The sequence below is a fragment of the Oryx dammah genome, unplaced genomic scaffold, assembly GCF_014754425.2.
Source record: "Oryx dammah isolate SB20612 unplaced genomic scaffold, SCBI_Odam_1.1 HiC_scaffold_13, whole genome shotgun sequence".
NCBI lineage: Eukaryota > Metazoa > Chordata > Mammalia > Artiodactyla > Bovidae > Oryx > Oryx dammah.
In genome coordinates, this window is record NW_024070197.1 from 34,320,743 (window position 1) to 34,347,112 (window position 26,370).

Below are 26,370 nucleotides of genomic sequence, written 5' to 3' on the forward strand. Positions count from 1 at the left end.
AGAATTGAAGTCTGATTCTACACTTCATTATTAGCAATATTTAACTTGCTAGAATTTTTATTTCCTTACTTGTATAGCAGGGAAAGTAATGGGGGAAAATAAGCTATCTCACTGGAATACTGTGTGGTTAAATGAGAAAATGTATATGAGGCATTTAATAGTGTTGATAATAGTAACTATTATTATTCTTATGGTAGATATTATAAGAACTGTGTGCTAATTTCATGGACTCTTTAATGTGTTTGATCCAATATATTCAGGAGGTACACCTTGATTAATCTTTTTATTCCTTGAAACATGTCTATTGCTTAATTGAAATAACCTTTAAAAACTGGTGTGTGTGTGTGTGTGTGTGTGTGTGTGTGTGTATGTAAGTAAATACTATTTTGCTAATCATGAGACAATCACAAAGTCCTAGACCTCTAAAAAACCATGCAACCAATATTATCAAGGATGTTGTTTTTCTTTCCATCATGATAGCTGAATCATATTGATCTTTCAGGGAGGAAAAAATAATAGAAGTCTCTGCAATACCTTGTAAGGGTAAAAGTTATAGAAAAACTGATGAGTCTTATGAAAAAGACATTTATATCCATTTGAGATCTCTACTTGAGTATCTTCTTTGCTACTTAGGAACTGAATTACATTAAAAAAAATAACCTAATCTGGTTATTGTCAGCTTCCTCATATCTGATTTTGGGCTAATAGTTTATGCAGTGGTTTGCACAAGAACTCAAAAGACTATATAATACAAGTAGAGTGCTTTGCCTAGTATATAATTGGCATCACAGGTCCCATTTACACTTTCCATTCACTTTCTTTCTATGACAGAATATTACCTCACCAGTTAGCAAAGGAAATGAAACTAGTCTGCTATAACATGTTCCTGGTTGAGCTAAGATTGTTTCTTGGGAACCATTGATTCCTTTTCTAAGTAATTGCATCAGTCAGTTGAGTTCGGTTGCTCAGTCATGTCTGACTCTTTGTGACCCCATGAATCGCAGCATGCCAGGCCTCCCTATCCATCACCAACTCCCAGAGATCACCCAAACTCATGTGCATCGAGTCGGTGATGCCATCCAGTCATCTCATCCTCTGTCGTACCCTTCTCTTCCTGTCCCCAATCCCTCCCAGCATCAGGGTTTTTTCCAATTAGTCAACACTTCACATGAGGTGGCCGAAGCATTGGAGTTTCGGCCTCAGCATCAGTACTTCCAATGAACATACAGGACTGGTCTCCTTTAGGATGGACTGGTTGGATCTCCTTGCAGTCCAAGGAACTCTCAAGACTCTTCTCCAACACCACAGTTCAAAAGCATCAATTCTTCGGCGCTCAGCTTTCTTCGCAGTCCAACTCTCACATCCATACATGACCACTGGAAAGACCACAGCCTTGACTACATGGACCTTTGTTGGCAAAGTAATATCTCTGCTTTTTAATGTTGTTTAGGTTGGTCATAACTTTCCTTCAAGGTGTAAGCGTCTTTTAATTTCATGGCTGCAGTCACCATCTGCAGTGATTTTGGAGCCCCCCAAAATAAAGTCTGACACTGTTCCCACTGTTTCCCCATCTATTTCCCATGAAGCGATGGGACCGGACGCCATGATCTTCGTTTTCTGAATGTTGACCTTTAAGCCAACTTTTGCACTCTCCTCTTTCACTTTCATCAAGAGGCTTTTTAGCTCCTCTTCACTTTCTGCCATAAAGGTGGTGTCATCTGCATATCTGAGGTTATTGATATTTCTCCCAGCAATCTTATTTCCAGCTTGTTCTTCTTTGAGCCCAATGTTTCTCATGATGTACTCTGCATGAGAGTTAAATAAGCAGGGTGACAATATACAGCCTTGACGTACTCTTTTTCCTATTTGGAACCAGTCTGTTGTTCCATGTCCAGTTCTAACTGTTGTTTCCTGACCTGCATACAGGTTTCTCAAGAGGCAGGACAGGTGGTCCAGTATTCCCATCACTTTTAGAATTTTCCACAGTTTATTGTGATCCACAAAGTCAAAGGCTTTGGCAAAATCAATAAACCAGAAAGTAGATAATTTTATGGAATTTTCTTGCTTTTTCCATGATCCAGTGGATGTTGGAAATTTGATCTCTGGTTCCTCTGCCTTTTCTAAGTCCAGCTTGAACACCTGGAAGTTCATGATTCACGTATTGCTGAAGCCTGGCTTGGAGAATTTTGAGCATTTCTTTACTAGCATGTGAGATGAGTGCAATCGTGCAGTAGTTTGAGCATTCTTTGGCATTGACTTTCTTTGGGATTGGAATGGAAACTGACCTTTTCCAGTCCTGTGGCCACTGCTGAGTTTTCCAAATTTGCTGGCATATTGAGTGCAGCACTTTCACAGCATCATCTTTCAGGATTTGAAATAGCTCCACTGGAATTCCATCACCTCCACTAGCTTTGTTTGTAGTAATGCTTTCTAAGGCCCACTTGACTTCACATTCAAGATGTCTGGCTCTAAGTGAGTGATCACACCATCGTGATTGAAGATCTTTTTTGTACAGTTCCTCTGTGTATTCTTGCCACCTCTTCTTAATATCTTCTGCTTCTGTTAGGTCCATACCATTTCTGTCCTTTATCAAGCCCATCCTTGCATAAAATGTTCCCTTGGTATCTCTAATTTTCTTGAAGAGATCTCTAGTTTTTCCCATTCTGTTGTTTTCCTCTATTTCTTTGCATTGATCACTGAGGAAGTCTTTCTTATCTCTTCTTGCTATTCTTTGGAACTCTGCATTCAGATGCTTATGTCTTTCCTTTTCTCCTTTAGTTTTTGCTTCTCTTCTTTTCATAGCTATTTGTAAGGCCTCCCCAGAATCAGCTATAGGTATACATATATCCCCTCCCTTTTGAAACTCCCTCCCATCTCCCTCCCCACCCCACCACTCTAGGTTGATACAGAGCCCCTGTTTGAGTTTCCTGAGCCATACAGCAAATTCCCATTGACTATCTATTTGACATATGGTAATGTAAGTTTCCATGTTACTCTTCCCATACATCTCACCCCCTCTACCCATGTCCATAAGTCTATTCTCCATGTCTGTTTCTCCATTATTGCATTGTAAATAAGTTCTTCAGTACCATTCTTCTAGATTCTGTATATATGTGTTAGAATATGGTATTTATCGTTCTCTTTCTGACTCACTTCACTCTGTATAATAGGTTCTAGGTTCATCCACCTCGTTAGAACTTACTCAAATTCATTCCCTTTTATGGCTGAGTAATATTCCATTGTGTATATATACCAAAACTTCTTTATCCATTCATTTGTCGAGGGACATCTATGTTGCTTCCATGTTCTAGCTATTGTAAATAGGGCTGCAATGAACAATGGGATACATGTGTCTCTTTCAATTTTAGTTTCCTCAGGGTATATGCCTAGGACTGGGGTTGCTGGGTCATATGATGATTTTATTCCTAGTATTCTAAGGAATCTCCATACCATCTTTCATAGTGACTGTATCAATTTACACTCCCACCAACAGTGCAAGAGTGTTCCCTTTTCTCCACACCTTCTCCAGCATTTATTGTTTGTAGACTTTTGATGAGGGCCACTCTTACTGGTGTGAGGTGCTATCTCATTGTAGTTGTAATTTGCATTTCTCTAATAATGAACAATGTTGAGCATCTTTTCATGTGTTTTTCAGCCATCTGTATGTCTGAGAAATGTCTGTTTAGGTCTTTCTCAAACTTTTTGATTAGGTCGTTTGTTTTTCTGTTATTGAGTTGTATGAGCTGCTTGTATATTTTGGAAATTAATCCTTTGACAGTTGTTTCATTTGCTAGTATTTTCTCCATTCTGAGCATTGTCTTTTCAACTTGTTTACATTTTCCTTTGCTGTGCAAAAGCTTTTAATTTTAATCAGGTCCCCCTTTGTTTAATTTTGTTTTTATTTCCATTACTCTAGGAGGTGGGTCATAGAGGATCTTGCTTTGTTATGTTATTGAGTGTTCTGCCTATGCTTTCCTCTAAGAGTTTTATAGTTTCTGGTCTTATATTTAGGTCTTTAATCAATTTTGAGTTTATCTTTGTGAATGGTGTTAGGAAGTGTTCTAATTTTATTCTTTTACATGTAGCTGTCCCATTTTCCCAGCATCATTTGTTGAAGAGGATGTCTTTGCCCCACTGTATATTCTTGCCTCTTTTGTCATAAATAAGGTACCCATAGGTGTGTGGGTTTATTTCTGGGGTTTCTATCTTGTTCCATTGGTCTATATTTCTGTTTTTGTTCCAGTACCATTCTGTCTTGATGACTGTAGCTTTGTAGTATAACCTGAAGTCAGGAAGGTTGATTCCTCTAGCTCCATTCTTCTTTCTCAAGAGTGCTTTGGCTATTCGGGGTCTTTTGTGTTTCCATATGAATTGTGAATTTATTTTCTAGTTCTGTGAAAAATGCCATTTGTAATTTGGTAGGAACTGCATTAAATCTGTAGATTGCATTGGATAGTATAGTCATTTTCGCCATATTGATTCTTCCTAACCAGGAACGTGGAATATCTCTCCGTCTGTTTATGTCACCTCTGATTTCTTTCATTAGTGTGAGACTTATAAAACTCTTTTGATATGAATGATTCCTTCCAACTTCCTGTACCAAGAGACTTGAGAAAAGTCTTGTATGGCTTCTATCAGCCAAAGACCATGATCCTACTGTGATTCCCATACCTTTAAAATGCCTGCCTGAGAAAGCTTAATGCTACCAAAAAAGTTTATTGTTTGTTTCAACCAAAATTTGACTATAGGATCCTGACCTCTATTTTCTTAGGTTATTTATCTTAGAAAGCTTACATTTATAAATCTTTCTCTTCCCATTTAAGATATAAATCTTCTACTGCCCTGAAATTTCTCTTCAAGGAACCTGGGAGCCATCTCTGTGAAATACAAACAAGCAAGGATATAGCTCTCCTGTCTCCCAGTTTCTGTGGGAGGGTAACAACTTAATTCTGGGGGTGCCTTGCTCCAATTCATAAAACTATCTCCTATCCCCTAGAATGGGACAATCAGTCATGCCTATTTGAGAATAAAATCCAATACTATTGCTGTTTAAGGTGCATTGAGATTTGTAGAATGGAGGGCTCATTTTGTATTAATAATTTTAATATAAACCAGATAACACATTCAGTAAAACATAATTCTCTGTGCACATGTGTGCAAGAAGCAGATTCTTCTTGCCCTTGTACACTCATAGAGGACAAAACAGTCTTGGTAAGGTGTACCATATCCAGTGATGGCTGGTATTCCAAAAGGACAAACAGAGCACATGATTTGCTTAAATATATCATTGGTGTGTTCCAAAGGAATGTTAATTCAAATTTTGAAGCCTCTTGGAGATATTTTCAATGAAAACCTGGCTATCATTTGCATAATCCTAACATTTTAGGAACTAATAATGAATCATTATTGTCAGTCTTGTATAAAAAGACATGGTTATCCAATGCAATAGATGGGATTTTCAGTGTTTTGCTAGAAAAACCTAATCTCTAGAGATGCACTAGGAGAAAAATAGCAATAATTTTATGACCAAATATATCATAATCTATTGCCAGATAGAGAGTGTCAGATAGCATCATACAAGTTCTAAAAGCCCTAAAATAAAGTAATGCTATAATTTTGTTTAACCAAGATTGTCCCTAATACATTAGTTCAGAATTTTTTAGATAATAATAAAACAGAGCCTCAAAAAAGAAAAAAAAGATTGAAGATCAGTTTTCTGGAAATCCTGTCTCATTCTATTTATTATTATTAAACTCTACTGGTACTTTATATCACTGCAGTTTTAGTTACTAAATGATTATGTTCTCATTTTATTTCTCTGATGCACTAAAATATGTTATAAAGGGACAGTAACTATATTGGTAATGATGCAAGGATAGATAATGCACGGATCATTACAGAAAGCCCTGGCAATTGATTTTTAAATAAACTGATCTCCAGAATTAGGCATGATATAGAAAACAAAACAAAGGATAGAAATTGTCACTGGAAATTTTCTAGTTGTAGAATTATTAGTATAAAAGTTGCAACTTTCAGGTTTCAAATATGATATATCATGCATACAAGATGGTTTTTTGTTTTTTATTTTTTTATCCCACATCTTGGGCTTCTTTTTGTCACCAAGAAAATGCTCCAAGTATTTGCTGTCTTGTGAATCAAACCATTGTGTGTTCATTCTTGCATTCACTCACTCATGCATGCTTTCATTCATTTAGCTTCATATTGCAATAATTACTCTGTTGCTTCATACTACTACTAGTTATGTGTATGGACTTTGGAAACAAATTGTCTGAGATCAAGCTCATTCTATATCTCACTAGCTATGAGAAAGTCACTTTTGTTCTGAAAGGCTCATATATAAATGGAGGAATGAATGTAGTATCTGCACTAAATTTTGGAGGCTATGGTATGTTAATCCATTAAAGGACTAAGAATAAAATCTGCTGCACAGTAAGCATTGAATGAATCCTATGTTTACTAGCAATTATAACCACTGATTAAGCTCTTAGTATATGTCAAACTTTAAGCTAAGAAGTTTGCATGACTTAATATATAGAAATATATATACTTATATTTATATTTAGGGTTAGTTAATTAGAGTCAAATTAGATTGATAGAAATAGATACATCCATATAGATAATTACAGATATACACATACAACTTTGGTTTTTAAAATAATTTTATAGGTGGTAAAATAGAAGATCAGTGGATTTAAAGAAATTATATAAAGCCATGTGTTCAGGAGGTGATCAGATCAAAATTAAAACTAGGCAATCTAATTCTGAAGCATGGATTCTCTATGATTGCAATCTACTTCCTGATTTTGGTTTGCTAGCCAGACTCATCTTATTCAAAAATATTTGTAGGTATGACTATGTCACCTCAGCTTCTCTGGTTTCTCAGACAGTAAAGAATCCACCCAGAATGTGGGAGACCTGGGTTTGATCCCTGGGTTGGGAAGATCCCCTAGAGGAAAGCATGGCAACCCACTCCAGTATTCTTGCCTGGAAAATCCCTATGGACAGAGGAGCCTGGCAGGCTACAGTTCATTGGGTAGCAAAGAGTCAGACATGACTAAGCAACTAAGCATAGCATAGTACATCTAGAAGAAGAAATTCTCCTTGATAAGATATTTCTATTCCTTTTACATATTCTTTCCACAAACAGTTCAAAACAAATTAAACATTGAAGTAAAGTGCAGGCATTTAATCAATCTTAACACCCATTTATCGCTGCTTAAGCTACAAAGCAATAGAGATTATCCCTTTAATATTTAATACATTCATAAATCTGCTACAGAAAATCTGTCCCTTTCTGTGTCTATACTTCTTCCCCTATGGTTTATTGCTTTTCAGAAGTTTCTTGTATTAAAGTTCTACAAGACTAAATCATTTTTGAGCAAAAGAACAGCCATGTTATAATTGCAAGTAAACCAGATTACAACATGTTATTGACCTTTGGTCAACATGAACCATTATTATTAGCACATATCTATTGCATATCTATATTTCTTGGAACATAGGGGGTTTTCACCATGGGAAAGTCTATATTTATTATGCATGCAAGTTACTGTGGATGAGACAAGTATATACTTTACACTACAACAAATAAATATGTGAATAGTAAATCATTTGTGTGTTTAATAAAATGTACTCTGCCTCCCCCCTGCCAAAGATCATTTGATTATTTCCCATTGCCCACAAGATGAAAGGTAAAGGAATTATCCTATTTCTGAATAATCTTGGCTCATCTTTTCTCACCACACTGTAACCACATTCACTTCTTGATTCCTAGAACAGGCTCTCTTTAGGCCACCTCTCCAGAAAGAGAGGCTAAGATGGATATTCTAAATTTGTGGGGGTGGGATGCATGCTTCCAGGAGAAAAGTTCAGGAAAGTGGGTGTCAGGGTAAATGCTAGGCAACACATATGGTCTCAGATGGAGTTGTTGTTGTTGTTCAGTTACTAGGACATGTCCAGCTCCGTGACACTGACTGCTGCATGCCAGACTCCTCTGTCCTCTACTGTCTCCTGGAGCCTGCTCAAACTCATGTCCATTGAGTCAGTAATGCCATCCAGCCATCTCATCCTCTGTCACCCCTTCTCCTTTTGCCTTCAATCAGGGTCTTTTCCAATGGGGGTCTTTTCCAATGAGTTGATCTCACATCAGGTGGCCAAAGTATTGGAGCTTCAGCTTCAGCTTCAGTCCTTCCACTGAATATTCAAGCGTTGATTTCCTTTAGGACCACCCTTTGATCTCCTTGCAGTCCAAGAGACTCTAAAATGGAGACTATCCTGTAAATAATCCCACAAGAAAGTTCTGGACACAAATTGCACAGCAGAGCAACTGCCACCTCCAAGTAATGGGGCCAGTATTTTGTACCTGGTCAAACTATGTGTTTGCCCCTCAGTGAAAGAGGCAGGCACTTCCCAGATGAGTTTAAAGGTTATTTCAATTCTTTGATGGCTTTCTTCCAAGCAAGGAACAATTAAGAACTGTTAGCAGTCGGCATTCATAGTGTGTTGGGTGTGGACATACCAGCCCCATATAGTGGTTTGGAACAACAAGGGTGCATTCTGCAGAATACTTCTTGTATTGCTCATGTCCATTTGCTTCTCATACTAAGTTTATTCCACACAACTTCTCCAGGACTCTAGTCAGTCACAATCTGTGACAATTAAACAAGAGGAGGGTTAGTGCCAACAAACTGCAGCTCTATGAGTCTCCTTGGTGGCTCAGACTGTAAGGAGTATTCCTGCAGTGCGGGAGACCTGAGTTTGAACACTGGGTGGGGAAAATCACCCACTTCAGAAGCAACCCACTCCAGTACTCTTGCCTGGAGAATCCCATGGATGGAGGAGCCTGGTGGGCTACAGTCCTTGGGGTCACAAACAGGGGGACACGACTGAGCAACTTCACTATGCTGTAGTTCTCCCAAAGTCATTACTGAAACCCTCCTTCACATGTTCTGTATCCTAGTTCACCTAAGTTTGAAATTCTAGATTCTTATTTCTGAGAATCTTGAGGTGCTGTTCACTGTGTTCTGATCAGGTATGATTATTATACTTGCCCATTATCACTTCACTTTCACTTTTCACTTTCAAGCATTGGAGAAGGAAATGGCAACCCACTCCAGGGTTCTTGCCTGGAGAATCCCAGGGACAGCAGAGCCTCGTGTACTGCCGTCTATGGGGTCACACAGAGTCGGACATGACTGAAGTGACTTAGCAGCAGTAGCAGCAGCAGCAGTATCCATTAAAACAGCATAGAAAGACCAATTAATGCTCTAGTGGGGTTAGTTAAGTGCCCATTGGTCTGCTGTTTGGACAAGGACAATTATCCTGAGAAAAGTGTAGCTGGGAATTGTTGAATATCACAAAAGCTAGGGAATAAGTAAAGCAAGTGAAGGAGATCTGGGTGGAGCATTTACAAGTTGACTGCCTCAGGGCCTTTATACATCTAATGCTTTTATTTGGAACATTTATCCTTCTGCTGTTGGAATGACTGGCTCTTTATTCATTGAGAACTGTATGTGCTTCCTCTTCAGAGATGTTGTCATGGACCATCCCACCTAGATAACATCATCATTATTTTCCATGTCAGGCTTGGGTTGCCCTCTTCTTAATACTTAGTTAGATTTACAATAACTTGCTTTGCTTGACAATTTTATTTGATTTTTTTTTCTATCTTTATCATTAAAATATGGTGCAGACATACCTTTGCCTTGTTTACTTCTCCATCACTCATCCATAGAATAGGGATTAAAACAGAGAAGCAGAGCGAATGTAAAACAAATATTTATTGAGTGCATATTTGAATGCATCAACTGTGTATGAAGGCTTCAGATAGACATATTTGAATGCATCAGCTGTGTATGAAGATTTTAAGGGGCTATTGCATTCATCTTCTATCATAGATTTACATCTCTCCATATTGAGACCCAAGGATCACTTCATATTTATTTGTCTGCTTTACATTCCCACAATACAATGCGTGCCCATTGTAGTGCCTTCTGTGCCTACCACCAGAAGCATCTCATGCCCTAATTATTCAGCCTCCCCCTACCTTTTTCTTCTCTTGAGTTTGAAACTTTAAAAAAGACACACTTAGTTGCAGACAATTGACTTAGCCCTTCGTTTTTCAGTCACTAAATCATGTCTGACTCTCTGAGACCCTATGGCTTACAGAAAGCCAGGCTCCTCTGTCCTCCACTATACACAGAGTTTGATCAAATATATGTCCATTGAGTTAGTGATGTTTTCTAACCGTCTCATCCTCTGCTGCTCCCTTCTCCCTACCCTTCTGTTTTTTCCTGAAAAGTCTAACTACTTCTGATCATGATATGGGAACTCAATTCATTAAGTATAACCTAAAGTCAGTTCAGTTCAGTCGCTCAGTCGTGTCCAACTGTTTGAGACCCCATGAACTGCAGCATGCCAGGCCTCCCTGTGCATCACTAACTCCCGGAGTTTACCCAAACTCATGTCCATTGAGTCGATGACGCCATCTAACCACCTCATCCTCTGTCTTCCATTTCTCCTCCTGCCTTCAATCTTTCACAACATCAGAGGCTTTACAAATGAGTCAGCTCTTTGCATCAGGTGGCCAAAGTATTGGAGTTTCAGCTTCAACATCAGTCCTTCCAATGAATACCCAGGACTGATCTCCTTTAGGAAGGGCTGGTTTGATTTCCTGGCAGTCCAAGGGACTCTCAGAGTCTTCTGCAACACCACGGTTCAAAAGCATGAATTCTTCTGTGCTCAACTTTCTTTATAGTTCAACTCTCACATCCATACATGACCACTGGAAAAACCATAGGCTTGACTAGACGGCCCTTTGTTGGCAAAGTAATGTCTCTGCTTTTTAATATGCTGTCTAGTTTGGTCATAACTTTTCTTCCAAGGAGCAAGCATCTTTAAATTTAATGGCTGCAGTCACCATCTGCAGTGATTTTGGAGCCCCCCCAAAATAAAGTTAGCCACTGTTTCCACTGTTTCCCCATCTATTTGCCATGAAGTGATGTGACCGGATGCCATGATCTTAGTTTTCTGAATGTTGAGCTTTAAGCACTTTCTCACTCTCCTCTTTTCAATTTCATCCAGAGGTTCTTTAGTTCTTCACTTTCTGTCATAAGGGTGGTGTCATCTGCATATCTGGGGTTATTTGATACTTCTCCCATAAATCTTGTTTCCAGCTTGTGCTTCATCCAGTCCAACATTTCTCATGATGTACTCTGCATGTAATTTAAATAAGCAGGGTGACAATATACAACCTTGACATACTCCTTTTCCTATTTAAAACCAGTCTGTTGTTCCATGTCCAGTTCTAACTGTCCAGTTCTAACTGTTGCAGTTCTAACCTGACCTGCATACAGGTTTCTCAAGAAGCAGGTCAGGTGGTGTGGTATCCCCATCTCTTTCAGAATTTTCCACAGTTTATTGTGACTCACACAGTCAAAGGCTTTGGCATAGTCAATAGAGCAGAAATAGATGTTTTTCTAGAACTCCCTTGCTTTTTTGATGATCCAGCAGATGTTGGCAATTTGATCTCTCATTTCTCTGCCTTTTCTAAAACCAGCTTGAACATCTGGAAGTTCATGGTTCACGTAAGGCTGAAGCCTGGCTTGGAGAATTTTGAGCATTACTTTACTAGTGTGTGAGATGAGTGCAGTTGTGTGGTAGTTTGAGCGTTCTTTGGCCTTGCCTTTCTTTGGGGTTGGAATGGAAACTGACTTTTCCAGTCCTGTGGCCACTGCTGAGTTTTCCAAATTTGCTGACATATTGAGTGCAGCACTTTCACAGCATCATCTTTTAGGATTTGAAATAGCTCAACTGGAATTCCATCACCTCCACTAGCTTTGCAGTGGACCTAAAGTCAAGATGTGTCTTAACCATTCACTGTTCAATGATATATATTTCTATATATATATCTATATATAATAGAAAATAGGAATTATATATTTGGTTTCAGTAGCTTTAGTATGTCTACTCATCTTTAGAAATGATTTCTTCTTGCTTATAATTAATTCTTAATGATTAATTTTGGAACCTGATGCAGGAAAATGTGACTCTTTTTTTTAAGTATTTAAGGGTATGTTCAGTTCAGTTCAGTTCAGTCACTCAGTCGTGTCCGACTCTTTGTGACCCCATGAATTGCAGCACGCCAGGTCTCCCTGTCACCAACTCCCGGAGTTCACTCAGACTCACGCCCATCAAGTCCGTGATGCCATCCAGCCATCTCATCCTCGGTCATCCCCTTCTCCTCCTGCCCCCAATCCCTACCAGCATCAGACTCTTTTCCAATGAGTCAACTCTTCGCATGAAGTGGCCAAAGTACTGGAGTGTCAGCTTTAGCATCATTCCTTCCAAAGAAATCCCAGGGCTGATCTCCTTCAGAATGGACTGGTTGGATCTCCTTGCAGTCCAAGGGACTCTCAAGAGTCTTCTCCAACACCACAGTTCAAAAGCATCAATTCTTTGGTGCTCAGCTTTCTTCAGAGTCCAACTCTCATATCCATACATGACCACAGGAAAAACCATAGCCTTGACTACATGGACCTGAAAGGTGGGGAAATTCTCAGAGATAGCACACTAAGTAATGTGGTCTATTAATTACATGTAACAGGAAACCTACATAATTCATTTTGGAAAGAAAAGTTTGGGTTTCCATTTTTAGATGCATTTGTGAACATCTGTGTGTCTACACATGCATGTGTATATGCATGCATGCACATGTATATGCACACATTATACATGCATATAAGTGTGTGCATATATGTATGTATTATAATTTGATAAATAAGATGTGATCTGTCTTATCTGATATATTGAGATGCTTGATTAAGAATGGTGGTGTTGTAAATATCCCATTCCCATCAGTGCTACTTTTTAATAAAGTTTACCTTTCTTATAAAAATACAAGTTAGCTTGAACTGTTTGCTTTCATATCCTTGGTATTATCGATTTTGAACACTTCATGTGTTGTTTTTTGTACCTTTGAAGATAAGATGCAATTATCGAAAAAAATAGATCAATAAAATAAGAGATTTGGGGGCTTATTAGTTTATCTCAGCCTGCCTCAAGCCTGATTTTTCAAAGAAAACAAGCCATTTGCATGTACTTTTCTTGGGAAAGAAAATTAGCTGGATTCAGTCAGTGTTCCAGGAAAATTCTTGAAATTTACTTTAAGTGTTGCATGTTTTCTGATGGTTAAAGTATCTATAAAATTACTCTGTGTGACATCCCTGATGTGTCTGTGAACTCTGAAGGAAATTTTGAGTAAAGCTGCCATTCTGTAATATCTTAAATATGAGTGATATTTCTAAGGATGCATACCAAAAATAAGATATTTAATTACACTTTGATAATTGTCCACACTCCAATGTGGTTACGCTTATTCTGTGTAGATATAATTCAGTTAATCAGTCGTGTGGCAGTTCAGCCAGCCTTTTGAAGTGACCAAGATATCGCCCCCCTCCCTACTTCCCCTTGTTAGACAATATAGTCACATCTTATCTGCTCAGCTCTTACTGAAATTACAAAAGCAATACTTCTTCTCCAGCCTGAGCTTTGAGACTTAAAGATGTATTCATTTCAAACATGCATATTCATGAGTTTCCTTTCTTTTAGTTTATCTGTCCCTGCCTTTACTTTCCTAAATCTAATTTTAGCTTGTGTGTAATACTATGATATTTTGAGTGTACCCTTGGAAAAGACTAATGCATAAATTAACATAAATAATCCCTTAGATGCAATCTTATCCTAAACCCATCTGTCTGTCTGAAGTCTGAGGTCTTCCATTTGATTAGCTGGACAAATCCCATGATTTTGGGTAATTCTAGACCTGAACCACGTGAAAACAAATAATAACATTTAAGGTAGGAAGATAGGTAACACAGAAAGATATTCCCTGGAATTTTCTAAAGAACTTAGCATCACAGACTCATGGAACCTTGAGGATAAATAGAACAAAAGATCATGTGAAGGTTTTATAAACATTGGTATACTTCTCATTTGTTTTTTTCAACCATGCATCTTGGCCTTCAAGTTTATTTTATATTGTTTCCTTCTCCTTCTGTTTCTCTCAGTGCTCTTCATCTCTACAGAAAGAAAATTAGATGGTTTACCTATTGCCAGCATAAAGGGAACCAGGGACACTAAACTTATCCAGTCAAAAAAACTCATGCTTGAGTTATCTTGTAAATAGTTTCAACAAATTTCAATCCTCTATTATTTACTGTATCATGACTAATAGCAAAAGTAATTAGGAATAAATATAAGATGAAAAGTATATTGTTATTTATATTATTAATGACTACTTTGATGATCCAGGCACTTTTATATAAATGACCGCTGATCCTTATTGTAGCATGCAAAGAAGATGCTGTTGCTATTTTCCAAAGAAACTAACTGAGTTTTAAGGAGCAAAGTGATTTGCCCAGAGGCATACAAGAGAGGTTCCAGACTGGAAACGTAAAATCTATCTACATCTGCTAAAGCACATTCCTTAGATAACTCTGGTAATATAGAGCTCACCAAATGGTGAAGCGGGCAATGTTTCTTTTCCTCTTAATGGAAGAAAAAGTTATCATTAGGAAGATCTTCTGGATATGAAGATGAAATCAAACTGTCTTCTGTCAAGCAACTGATTATTCAGAGTGATCATAATCTATTACACTTATTCTCATATTTTGTGTTCAAACATATATATATAATAGAGATTATTATTCATTAGCATAACTTTATTTCTTAGACTATTTCCCATACTTATGCAGAGTGACATCAAGTTTAGAAGTTAATTGAATATATGCATGTTCAATTGTGTCTGACTCTCTATGACCCCGTGGAATGTAGCCTGCCAGGCTCCTCTGTCCGTGGAATTTTCCAGGCAAAAATACTGGAGTGGATTGCCATGTCTTCTTCCAGGAGACCTTCCCAACCTTGGAATCAAACCCATGCCTCTTGCCTCTCCTGCAGTGGCAGGTGGATTCTTTACAGTTGAGTCACCAGGGAAGCCCTATGCCAGCCAGCAATGCGATAACTGTTCAGTGTTAAATTAACCAAAAGTTTCTTTTAGGTATCTCAAAAGAAAAAAAAAAAAAACGTATGTGAGGAATATTTCACTCATTTTTAGATGAATGAAATGATACAAATCACAATCTATCAGCACAAATTAGCAATTCATGTATTCATTTAGTTTAGTAGGGATTTAGATTCACACACACACACACACACAAACACTTGCTTTACTTTTTCAATTGCACCCCAACTAATTCAGCAGAATATCATGTCCCAACAACCAAAGTAGTCTGAGTCCTTATTTTATTGCTGTGAAGACACAGATTATTTCAGTTATTGCTGGCAAGCTTTTAGTAACTTCTCAAGCTGATGCTGAAACTGAAATTCTAATACTTGGCCACTTTGAGTCTGCGAAGAGCCGAGTCATTGGAAAAGACCTTGATGCTGGGAAAGATTGAGGGCAGAGGGAGAAGCGGGTGATAAAGAATGAGACGGTCGAACAGGAGGCAGAGAATGAGATGTCACTGACTCAATGGAGATGAGTTTGAGCAAACTCTGGGCAATAGTGAAGGATGGGAAACCTGCATGTTGCAATCTGTAGAGTCACAAAGAGACATGAATGAGCGATTGAACAACAACAACAAAAGCAAAAGAAAATAGTGCTGCCCTCTGAGCCCACATAGGCCAGTTTCATAAAAATTGTTAAGGTGTGGAAAATTGTCAATCAAATAAAGATGCATGGGATAAAGGGCAGCTATTCTATTTCATTTTTTAATTTATTCAATATAAACTATTGATAAATTACGCTATGACAGACATAGTGCCAGGACCTGATAGTGCGTATGGAGATAGTACCTGGACCTTCATCAGATGGAGTTCGCTGTCTAATGGGAAGACAAATTATTTTGACATAATGTAACATGTTTTGCTGGGACACAGAAGATACAGAAGAAGCTGGATCTGACTTTGCAGAGGAGTTGACATTTGCAGTATAATTTGAATTGAGATTAAGTGATTCTGGGAAGAGAAGAAGGCTCTGAGAATAAGAGGCAGGCAAAGAACAATATCATTCTAAAAAAATAAATAAATAAGGATCTTTTAAAGAATTATAAGCAAAATAGCATTGATAATAATAATAATGGTGGCATCATCATGCTTTAACTATTCTAGAGACGATATGGTGAATGGATGGGAATTGGGTAAATGAGAAGATTAAAACATTCTAGGCAACAGTGGATATGGGCTAATTTAGGTAATAGTAAGAATATAGAGTGGAGAAGGCAATGGCACCCCACTCCAGTACTCTTGCCTGGAAAATCCCGTGGACGGAGGAGCCTGGTGGGCTGCAGTCCGTGGGGTCGCTAAGAGTCGGACACGACTGACTTCACTTTTACTTTTCACTTTCATGCATTGGAGAAGGAAGTGGCAACCCACTTCAGTATTCTTGCCTAGAGAATCCCAGGGATGGGGGAGCCTGGTGGGCTGCCGTCTGTGGGGTCGCACAGAGTCAGAGACGACTGAAGCGACTTAGCAACAGCAGCAGCAAGAATATAGAGAGGGGACACAATTAGGGTTAGCTTATGAACAGAACATACTAGCTAAGTGATTTGGACAATCTCCATGTGCCATTTCAAAGCCACCTTATGCACATTCTCAAACAACTTTGCACAGATGCAAGCAGAAAATGCCTAATCTTAATCTTACCTTTGTGTATCTCTCCCATTCTGATCTTGAGTTTCTTCTGACCCTGTGGCAAGGAACACCTGCAGAATCTGCTCTATACTCACATAGGTGCAGCTAAGAAGTGTGAGAAGTTAATGCCCACAATGCCATCCATGGCCAGGGGTAGATAAATGCTTCTTCCTTTAATCTAAAAGCAGTCAGTACTGAGACACATTTTATAAAGCAACTTAGAAGATCCCAAGTGATCAAACACCAATAACCCATAGTGATGACCAACACCATAACAATACAATCAATCATCTATAGCAACGGTCAACATCATGCCATTTTGCATTGACTTTTATCTCCTGTCTTTATCACTAGCCTTGTTCTGCAGTCCCACTCCTTCTGTATTAATCCTCAAATAAACAATCTGCTTGAAAACCTGTGTTTTAAGTTCTGCTGTGATGGTAAACTAGGACAAGATGCCGATTGATGTAGAATATCTGATGTTCAAACCATGTTTACAGGGTTATTACCTATATTCTTTTAAAAATTATTTACTTATGGCTGTGCTGGTTGGACTTTCCTGTGGTTGCAGTGAGTGAGGGTAACTCTAGTTGTAGTGCTCCGGCTTCTCGTTGCAGTGGCCTCTCTTGCCGCAGAGCATAGGCTGTAGGGCGCGAGGGCTTCAGGACTTGTGGTCCTCAGGTTCCAGAGCACAGACTCAGTAGTTTTGGTGCATGAGCAGAATCTCCTGAAATATGTGGGATCTTCCTGGATCGGGGATCACACCCATGTCTGCTGCATTGACAGGGGGATTCTTTACCACTGAGCCACCAGGGAAGCCCTGGTCCATATTCTTAATTTGGAGAAAACTGTATGAAGATCTCATGACTAAAGGCCCACAGATTCAGCAGATGTATGATTTGATGTTTTGGAGGGCATATAAACAGCCACACAATAAAATGATCACACTCTAAGGTATATTCCAGCATGATAGAATTACTGACCCAGTCAGATTCTCAGTGAGATCATACCTGAAACAAGTTACAAGAAAAAGAAGCGGGGGAGGGCAGGGAGTAATTAGAAGCTTGAACAGAAAAGCAAGGGGACAGAGTGAAAGGCCATTAAGGAGAATTGTGCATATATTCATCTGCAAGCTACAGTCCTGAGGAAGCAGAAACCATAAGGAAACAGATGTCACGAAGCAGTAAAAAAATACCCAAAGCATAAAGGAAATGTCAGCTGGTAGTGAGAGAAAAAGAGAGCAGATGACAGAACAAGATGCCATAAGAAAGAGAGGGAACTTATTTCCATCTCTTGTTTCAGTCCTTCACCACAAGTATTCTTACAAAAAGAACCCATTTTTAGAAACTGTTCTATGTAACCCCATGACTCTTGTAACTAGAAGAGCAATGCTAAAATTTTGCCCATGATGCTTCTTCTGGTAATATACAACAAAATTTTCCCACAGTCCTGCACAAAAAGAAGTTCCATCCAGACCTCCCACATACTTCTTTGAAAATCTTCCCTTTTAATTTCTGCACATTTTCACTGATTCTGCTATCAGAAGCACAACCAGACTAAATCCTCTAAGACTCATGACATTGTGCAATAACTTGGAAATACCAAGCACTTTAATGTAATTATCTTGTCTAAAACAGTTTAGCAAACAAAAAGTCAAGCTTCTGATGGATTATGCTAATAGGTCTCAGAAGCAATCACACTGGTTATTGTGTTATTTTTCTTTCCTGTGTGTCTCTCTGTTAGTGCATTTCACTTGGTGGAGGATTGAGACAGACAGACAGATAGCATTTTTCTCTGTTTCTTAGAATTTGATATTAAATCAATATTATTATGCAAAAGCACAATAATAGAAGTGATTTTAGTGGTTATGAACTTGGAAATAAGGAAGTGTCTGATGGTATCATTATAATTCAAATACAGAATCAGAAACATAAATAATTCATAGAGAAAAAAATAAAACAAAAAGAGAATGTTAAACTGAAATTTTCCATCTGTGGAAATATTGATAGACTATGGAAGGGGCATGATCTAAATTAGATATTAGAAAATATTCCCTGTAAAGGAACAGGTAGTAAATATTTGTGTCTCCTGAGCCATACAGCCTTTGTCATAACTAATGTAATCGCAAGAGTAGAAGTATTTGCAAGAAGAGAAAATTCATGCATTCATATTCAAAGTCATTTTTGTTCACTTGCTAAGTCACATCTGATTCTTTATGAACCCATGGACTGCAGTATGCCAGGCTTCTCTGACCTTCACCATATCCTGGAGCTTGCTCAAATTCATGTCCATTGAGTCCGTGATGCCATCCAACCATCTCATCCTCTGTTGTGTCCTCCTTCTGCCTTCAATCTATCCCAGCATCAGGGTCTTTTCTTTTTCTTTTTCTTTTTTTTTATAATTTTTTTTAAATTTTATTTTTACTTTATTTTACTTTACAATACTGTATTGGTTTTGCCATACGTTGACATGAATCCACCACGGGTGTATACAAGCTCCCAATCCTGAATCCCCTTCCCACCTCCCACCCAACATCATCTCTCTCCCCATGCACCAGCCCCAAGCATCCTATATCCTGTATCAAACATAGACTGGCACTTTGTTTCTTACATGATAGTATACATGTTTCAATGCCATTCTCCCAAATCATCCCACCCTCTCCCTCTCCCTCAGAGTCCAAAAGTCCATTCTATACATCTGTGTCTCTTTTGCTGTCTTGCATAAAGGGTCATCATTCCCATCTTTCTAAATTCCGTATATATGTGTCAGTATACTGTATTGGTGTTTTTCTTTCTGGCTTACTTCACTCTGTATAATCGGCTCCAGTTTCATCCATCTCATTAGAATTGATTCAAATGTATTCTTTTTAATGGCTGAGTAATACTCCATTGTGTATATATACCACACCTTTCTTATCCATTCATCTGCTGATGGACATCTAGGTTGTTTCCATGTCCTGGCTATTATAAACAGTACTGTGATGAACATTGGGGTACATGTGTCTCTTTCAATTCTGGTTTCCTTGGTGTGTATGCCCAGCAGTGGGATTGCTGGGTCATAAGGCAGCTCTATTTGCAATTTTTTAAGGAATCTCCACACTGTTTTCCATAGTGGCTGTACTAGTTTGCATTCCCACCAACAGTGTAAGAGGGTTCCCTTTTCTGCACACCCTCTCCAGTATAAAATATTGCTTGTAGACTTTTGGATTGCAGCCATTCTGACTGGTGTGAAATGGTACCTCATTGTGGTCTTGATTTGCATTTCTCTGATAGTGAGTGATGTTGAGCATCTTTTCATGTGTTTGTTAGCCATCCGTATGTCTTCTTTGGAGAATGAGCCTGCTCTTCATATCATGTGGCAAAAGTGTTGGAGCTTCAGCTTCAGCATCTTTCCTTCCAATGAATATTCAGGACTGAATTCCTTAAGGATTGACTGGTTTATTCTCTTTGCAATCCAAAGGACTCTGAAGAGTCTTCTCTAACATCACAGTTCAAAAGTATCAATTCTTCAGTGCTCTGCTTTCTTTATCAGTTCAGTTCACTTCAGTCGCTCAGGCGTGTCCAACTCTTTGCAACCTCATGAATCGCAGCACGCCAGGCCTCCCTGTCCATCACCAACTCCCGGAGTTCACTCAGACTCATGTCCATCGAGTCAGTGATGCCATCCAGCCATCTCATCCTCTGTCGTCCCCTTCTCCTCCTGCCCCCAATCCCTACCAGCATCAGACTCTTTTCCAATGAGTCAACTCTTCGCATGAGGTGGCCAAAGTACTGGAGTTTCAGCTTTAGCATCATTCCTTCCACAGAAATTCCAGGGCTGATCTCCTTCAGAATGGACTGGTTGGATCTCCTTGCAGACCAAGGGACTCTCAAGAGTTTTCTCCAACACCACAGTTCAAAAGGATCAATTCTTTGGTACTCAGCTTTCTTCAGAGTCCAACTCTCATATCCATACATGACCACAGAAAAAACCATAGCCTTGACTAGACGGACCTTAGTTGGCAAAGTAATGTCTCTGCTTTTGAATATGCTATCTAGGTTGGTCATAACTTTTCTTCCAAGGAGTCTTTTAATTTCATTGCTGCAGTCAGCATCTGTAGTGATTTTGGAGCCCCCAAAATAAAGTTTGACACTGTTTCCACTGTTTCCCCATCTATTTCCCATGAAGTGATGGGACCGGATGCTTTCTTTATAGTCCAACTCTTATATCCATACATGATTACTGGAAAAACCATAACTTTGACTATACAGACTTTGCCAGTTATGTAATGTCTCTACTTTTTAACACACTGTCTTGGCTTGTCATAGCTTTTCTTCCAAGGAACTTCTTTTAATTTCATGGCTGCGGTCACTATCTGCAATGATTTTGGAGCCCAAGAAAATAAAGTCTCTCGCTGTTTCCATTGTTTTCCCATCTATTTGCCGTGAAGTGATGGGACCAGATGCCATGATCTTATTTAGTTTTCTGAATGTTGAGTGTTAAGCCAGCTTTTTCACTCTCCTCTTTCACGTTCATCAAGAGGCTCTTTAGTTTCTCTTTGATTTCTGTCATAAGGGTAGTGTCATCTATGTATCTGACATTATTGATATTTCTCCTGATAACCTTGATTCTGGCTTGTGCTTCATCCAGCCCGGCATTTCACATGATGTACTCTGCATATAAGTTAAATAAGCAGGTGACAATATACAGCCATGAAGTACTCCTTTCCCTATTTGGAACCAGATCATTGTTCCATGTCAGATTCTAACTGTTGCTTCTTGACCTGCATACAGTTTTATCAGGAGGCAGGTAAGGTGGTCTGGTATTCCCATTTCTTTCAGAATTTTCCACAGTTTGTTGTGATACACACAGTCAAAGTCTTTAGCATAGTCAATGAAACAGAAGTAGATGTTTTTCTAGAATTCTCCTGCTTTTTCTATGGTCCAACACATGTTGACAATTTGGTCTCTGGTTCCTCTGCTTTTTCTAAATCCAGTTTGAACATCTGTGAGTTCTTGGTTCATACTGGTGAAGCCTGGCTTGGAGAATTTTGAGCATTACTTTGCTAGCATGTGTAATGAGTACAGTTATTCAGTAGTTTGAATGTTCTTTGGCTTTGCCTTTCTTTGGGATTGGAATGAAAACTGACTTTTTCCAGTCCTGTGGCTACTGATGAGTTTTCCAAATTTGCTGGCATATTGAGTGCACCACTTTCACAGCATCATCTGTTAGGATTTGAAATAGCTCAACTGGAATTCCATCACCTCCACTAGTTTTATTTGTAGTGATGCTTCCTGAGGCCCATTTGACTTCGCATTCCACTATGTCTGGCTCTAGATGCGTGATCACATCATGATGGTTATCTGAGTCTTGAAGATCTTTTTTGTATAGTTCTTTGGTTCATTGTTGCCACCTCTTCTTAATATCTTCTGCTTCTGTTAGGTCCATACTGTTTCTGCCCATTTTGTGCTCATCTTTGCATGAAATGTTCCCTTGAAATCTCTCATTTTTTTGAAGAGATCTCTAGTCTTCCCCATTCTATTGTTTTCCTCTATTTATTTGCATTATTCACTTACAAAGCCTCTCTTATCTCTCCTTGCTATTCTTTGGAATTCTGCCTTCAGATGGGAAAATTCAGGCATTCATATTCAAAGTTGGTAGAGTCCAAAGATGAGTCAGTAATAGTATGACCTTTTGACCTACTGTAAAGCACAGGGCTTCCCTGCTCAGATGGTAAAGAATATGCCTGCAATGCGGGAGACCTGGGTTTGATCCCTGGGTTGGGAAGATCCCTTGGAAGAGGGCATGGCAACCCACTCCAGTATTCTTGCCTGGAGAATCCTCATGGACAGAGGTACCTGGTGGGCTACAGTCCATGAGGTTACCAAGAGTTGGACATTACTGAGCAACTAAGCACAGTGCATAGCACATGGAACTCTGTTCAATGTTATGCGGCAGTCTGGATGGGAGGGGAGTTTAAGGGAGAATGGATACATGTATATGTATGGTTGAGTCCCTTTGCTGTTCACCTGAAAACATCACAACATTGTTTGTTAATCAGTCATACCTCAATACAAGATAAATTTTGTTGTTGTTGTTTTTAGTATGTATAGACACACATTTATTAGATATTTTACTGATAAAAAGAATGTAAAGCTCACAATTTACAAATAACTTATTCCATATTGTATTTCATATAACCAACTGAATTTTACAGAATATTTTTATTTAATTGGAAAATGACAAATGAGTTAAAAAAGAATATAGGCTTTTGGAAGAGGAAAATTTAATTTTAAAAATTAAACAAAAAAGATTAATTTTTTGTCAGGGAACTGTTGGAGATTGAATTACCTAATGGACAAAATCTAAACAAGAGATTTATGTTTTGGGGCTATACAGGGTAGTGCTTCTGGGGTTGACCACCTGTGGAAGGAAGTAGAAGAAAGTAGAATTGAGCAGAAGGAGATATTAGGCTATAGTACAGTCTCTTTATTTATTTATTTATTTTGACAGCTCCAAGTCTTAGTTGTGATATACAAACTCTTACCTGCAATATGTGGGATCTAGATCCCTGACCAGGCATTGAACCTCCCCCCTGCCCCCCGCCCACACTGGCCACCAACATTGGGAGCCCAGGGTCTTAGCCACTGGACCACCAGGGAAGTCCTGGCTGTAAGTACAGTCTTAACAAAGACCTCAGACAATCATACGAGGAGCTCTGGAGTTGGAATGACCCTTCCATGAGTCCGGGCAATAAGGTACTAACATTTCCATATTGATTAATCTTTAGTGAAAGAATGTTCTGGAATGGAAGTGTATCCTGAGGGCAGAGGACTCTCTCCAGTGGAAGTGATCCCCAAAGAGGGAAGAGAGCTGAGGGTTGTCTGAATGCACCTTCATTTCTAAAAGAGGAACTGCTGACACATCCCAGTATAACTGTAGTCTACCCTTTACCTGGACCTTGTCTACCATTGATTATATTTACCTTTATTATTACTAGTTTTTTTCTTTTTATATATTTATTATTTTTATTTATTTTATATTTGCCCCCAACCCACCACATGCAGGATGTTAATCCCCCAACCATGGATGAAACTGACACCCCCTGCGGTGAAAGCAAAGTCTTAACCACTGTACTGCCAGAGAAGTCCTGTAAATTTATTTTTTGATAAAGTTCTAGAAGCAGGTGCTCCAATATTTCTAGGAAAAACAACAAGGAATATTAGTGGGATGCATAATAGTCCCTCTTCAATAGCTGTGCCAAGGCTGCAACTGATAGTCTTTATCTCCTTTCCCTGTACCCATTCTAGACTCCACTAGCCACTCTGGCTTACCTAGTAGCATGACCCAGATCTGTATGCCTGAGAGACATGAGCTCATGTTCACTATATCCTTCTTAAAAGGAAGTTTGTTCTTGAGCTTGTCCAATTACAATCAAAATGGGAGACAGGAGTTCAAAGAGGCACCCAAGTAAATCACATGGGTATACCAAATGATTTAGTCTGCCCTTGTTTTGGCAACTGCACCAAAACAAGAGCCCTGCTTCCTTCTGATGATTAGGATTAACTACCCTGTCAAGATGATTGTTCTGCTTCTTGAGTGCTAGTCAGTTTTCATGAAACCTGAAGCACCAGAATAGAAGTTGTAGTTTATATGTCAACAGGAATCTGGTGTTTCCTGGTGGAAGTGCTCTCCTCTTTGGAATCAGAACTTCAAAATTCAGAGACCAAAGTTGCCAGGATGACAAGAACAAATCAGTAGTTGTATATTCTAATAAGGGATTAATGCTAATTGGGACATTCCTGGGGTCCTGGGCCTGTGCTTTAAAGTGTACACCACATGATGGAAGATGACTCTCCATCTTCTCAAGGTTTTGTCTCCAGGCTAGTAGCTAAAACTGGCTATTCCATCACTGTCTGGCAGCTTCTGGCCAATGTGATATATCATATGACCTGTGAACCCAAAGTCAAGGGCCCATTTTCATACCACCTGAGCTATAAATGGGCCATTGGAATTGAAGTGATATTAAGTAGGACCCTATTGGTGGATTAACACTCTGTAAGAGAATGATAGGAGCTTCTCAAATGGCTCAATGGTAAAGAATCTGCCTGTCAATGTAGGAGACGCAAGAAACACAGATTTGATATCTGGGTTGGGAAGATCCCTTGGAGGAGGAAATGGCACCCCACTCCAGTATTATTGCCTGGAGAACCCCCCAGACAGGACAGCCTGGTGGACTACAGACCAAGGGGCCACAAAAAGTCGAACCCAGCTGAGTGACTGAACACAACACACAAAGAGAATGATGCTGGCAGAAGCCATACTTGCAGACAATGAAAACACAAGCCTGAAAATGTAGATTCTTCCTAGTTATTTTGTGACTTTTCAATGGTAGATGCTATTTAGTGGGTGTTAAAATATGATTTGAAAATTTTCACACATTATGTCCACTTACTTTTGTTTTTCTATGTTCTTCTAGCTACAACTTTTCTTGTTCTTGACCTTTTAAATATTATTCATATCATGTGTATTGTAACCTAAACTACTACTTTCTCTAGGCAGTGAATGGCACACAGCTTCCAATCTTTTTTTTTTTTTCCTTTTTTGCTGTGACATGTGAGATCTTAGCTCCCCGACCAGGGATTGAACTTGTGTCCACCACATTGGGAACACAAACTCCTAACCAAGGGACCATCAGAGAAGTCCCAGCCTCTAATCATCAATTAATCACTCTCCCATATGTGTTACCTTTTTTCCAAAATCATCAAAATTAGCAATGGCCACCCAATTCCACTGGTCTTATAATTGCTGTGTTATACACGTGTATTATACATGAAAGTAACTATTGCATTTGCTTAAAACAATGTAGTATTTCAGTGCATTATTGATGAAAGTTTTGATGAGTGCACTGATATCTTGTGTCAGGATAACCAGTGTTCCATCAGTGTTGAATCCCTTATTGTCAGCTGGGTAGCAAGTGATCCAGCTTCAGAATTCCATCCTAGAATCTGAATTCTCAGAATATTCTTGGCACCAGCAGAAATAGGTTAAGTCGCCTGAAAGCAAATTCTGATTTGGAGATCAGTTTGCCAGAGATTTGTTAGGGAACATCCTTGGAGTAAACACTTGTAAAGTGGAAGACAGAAGGACTGGCTAGAGGGAGAGGATGGGTTGTAACGCAGATATGACAGAGGCCTCAACCACCTCCATGAGGAATGCTGACTTTATAAGATGATCCTTCAGAATTTCCCCAGTAACTGGCAAGGGAACAAATTCTTTGTATGGCCACATTGATATTGAATGAGGACTGGGGAACATGTTATAAAAATATCACTGTTAATTTAAAAGGATAGCCAGTAGATTACTAAGAAATATATGTAGTTAATTTTTAATAAAATATAAACCCATTCCTCTAATCTACATGACCTTAAGTACAGCAAAACATCCATTCGCTTCATCACTTATTTTAAGAACAGATAGTTACCTAGCAGAAGGTGTGAGAGGTATGTTAAACGTTGGGGAATTGTATATAAGACCTATGGGTGTTGCCCTCAGAGTTAAATTTAATATGTAACATCTTTTTTTCTCCAGATTGAATTTAGAAATTCCTTTAGATCTTACTCAAATCACTCAATGAAGATAACAGCTTCTCTGCCTTTTAGGCCTTGCTGGTGGCTGTAC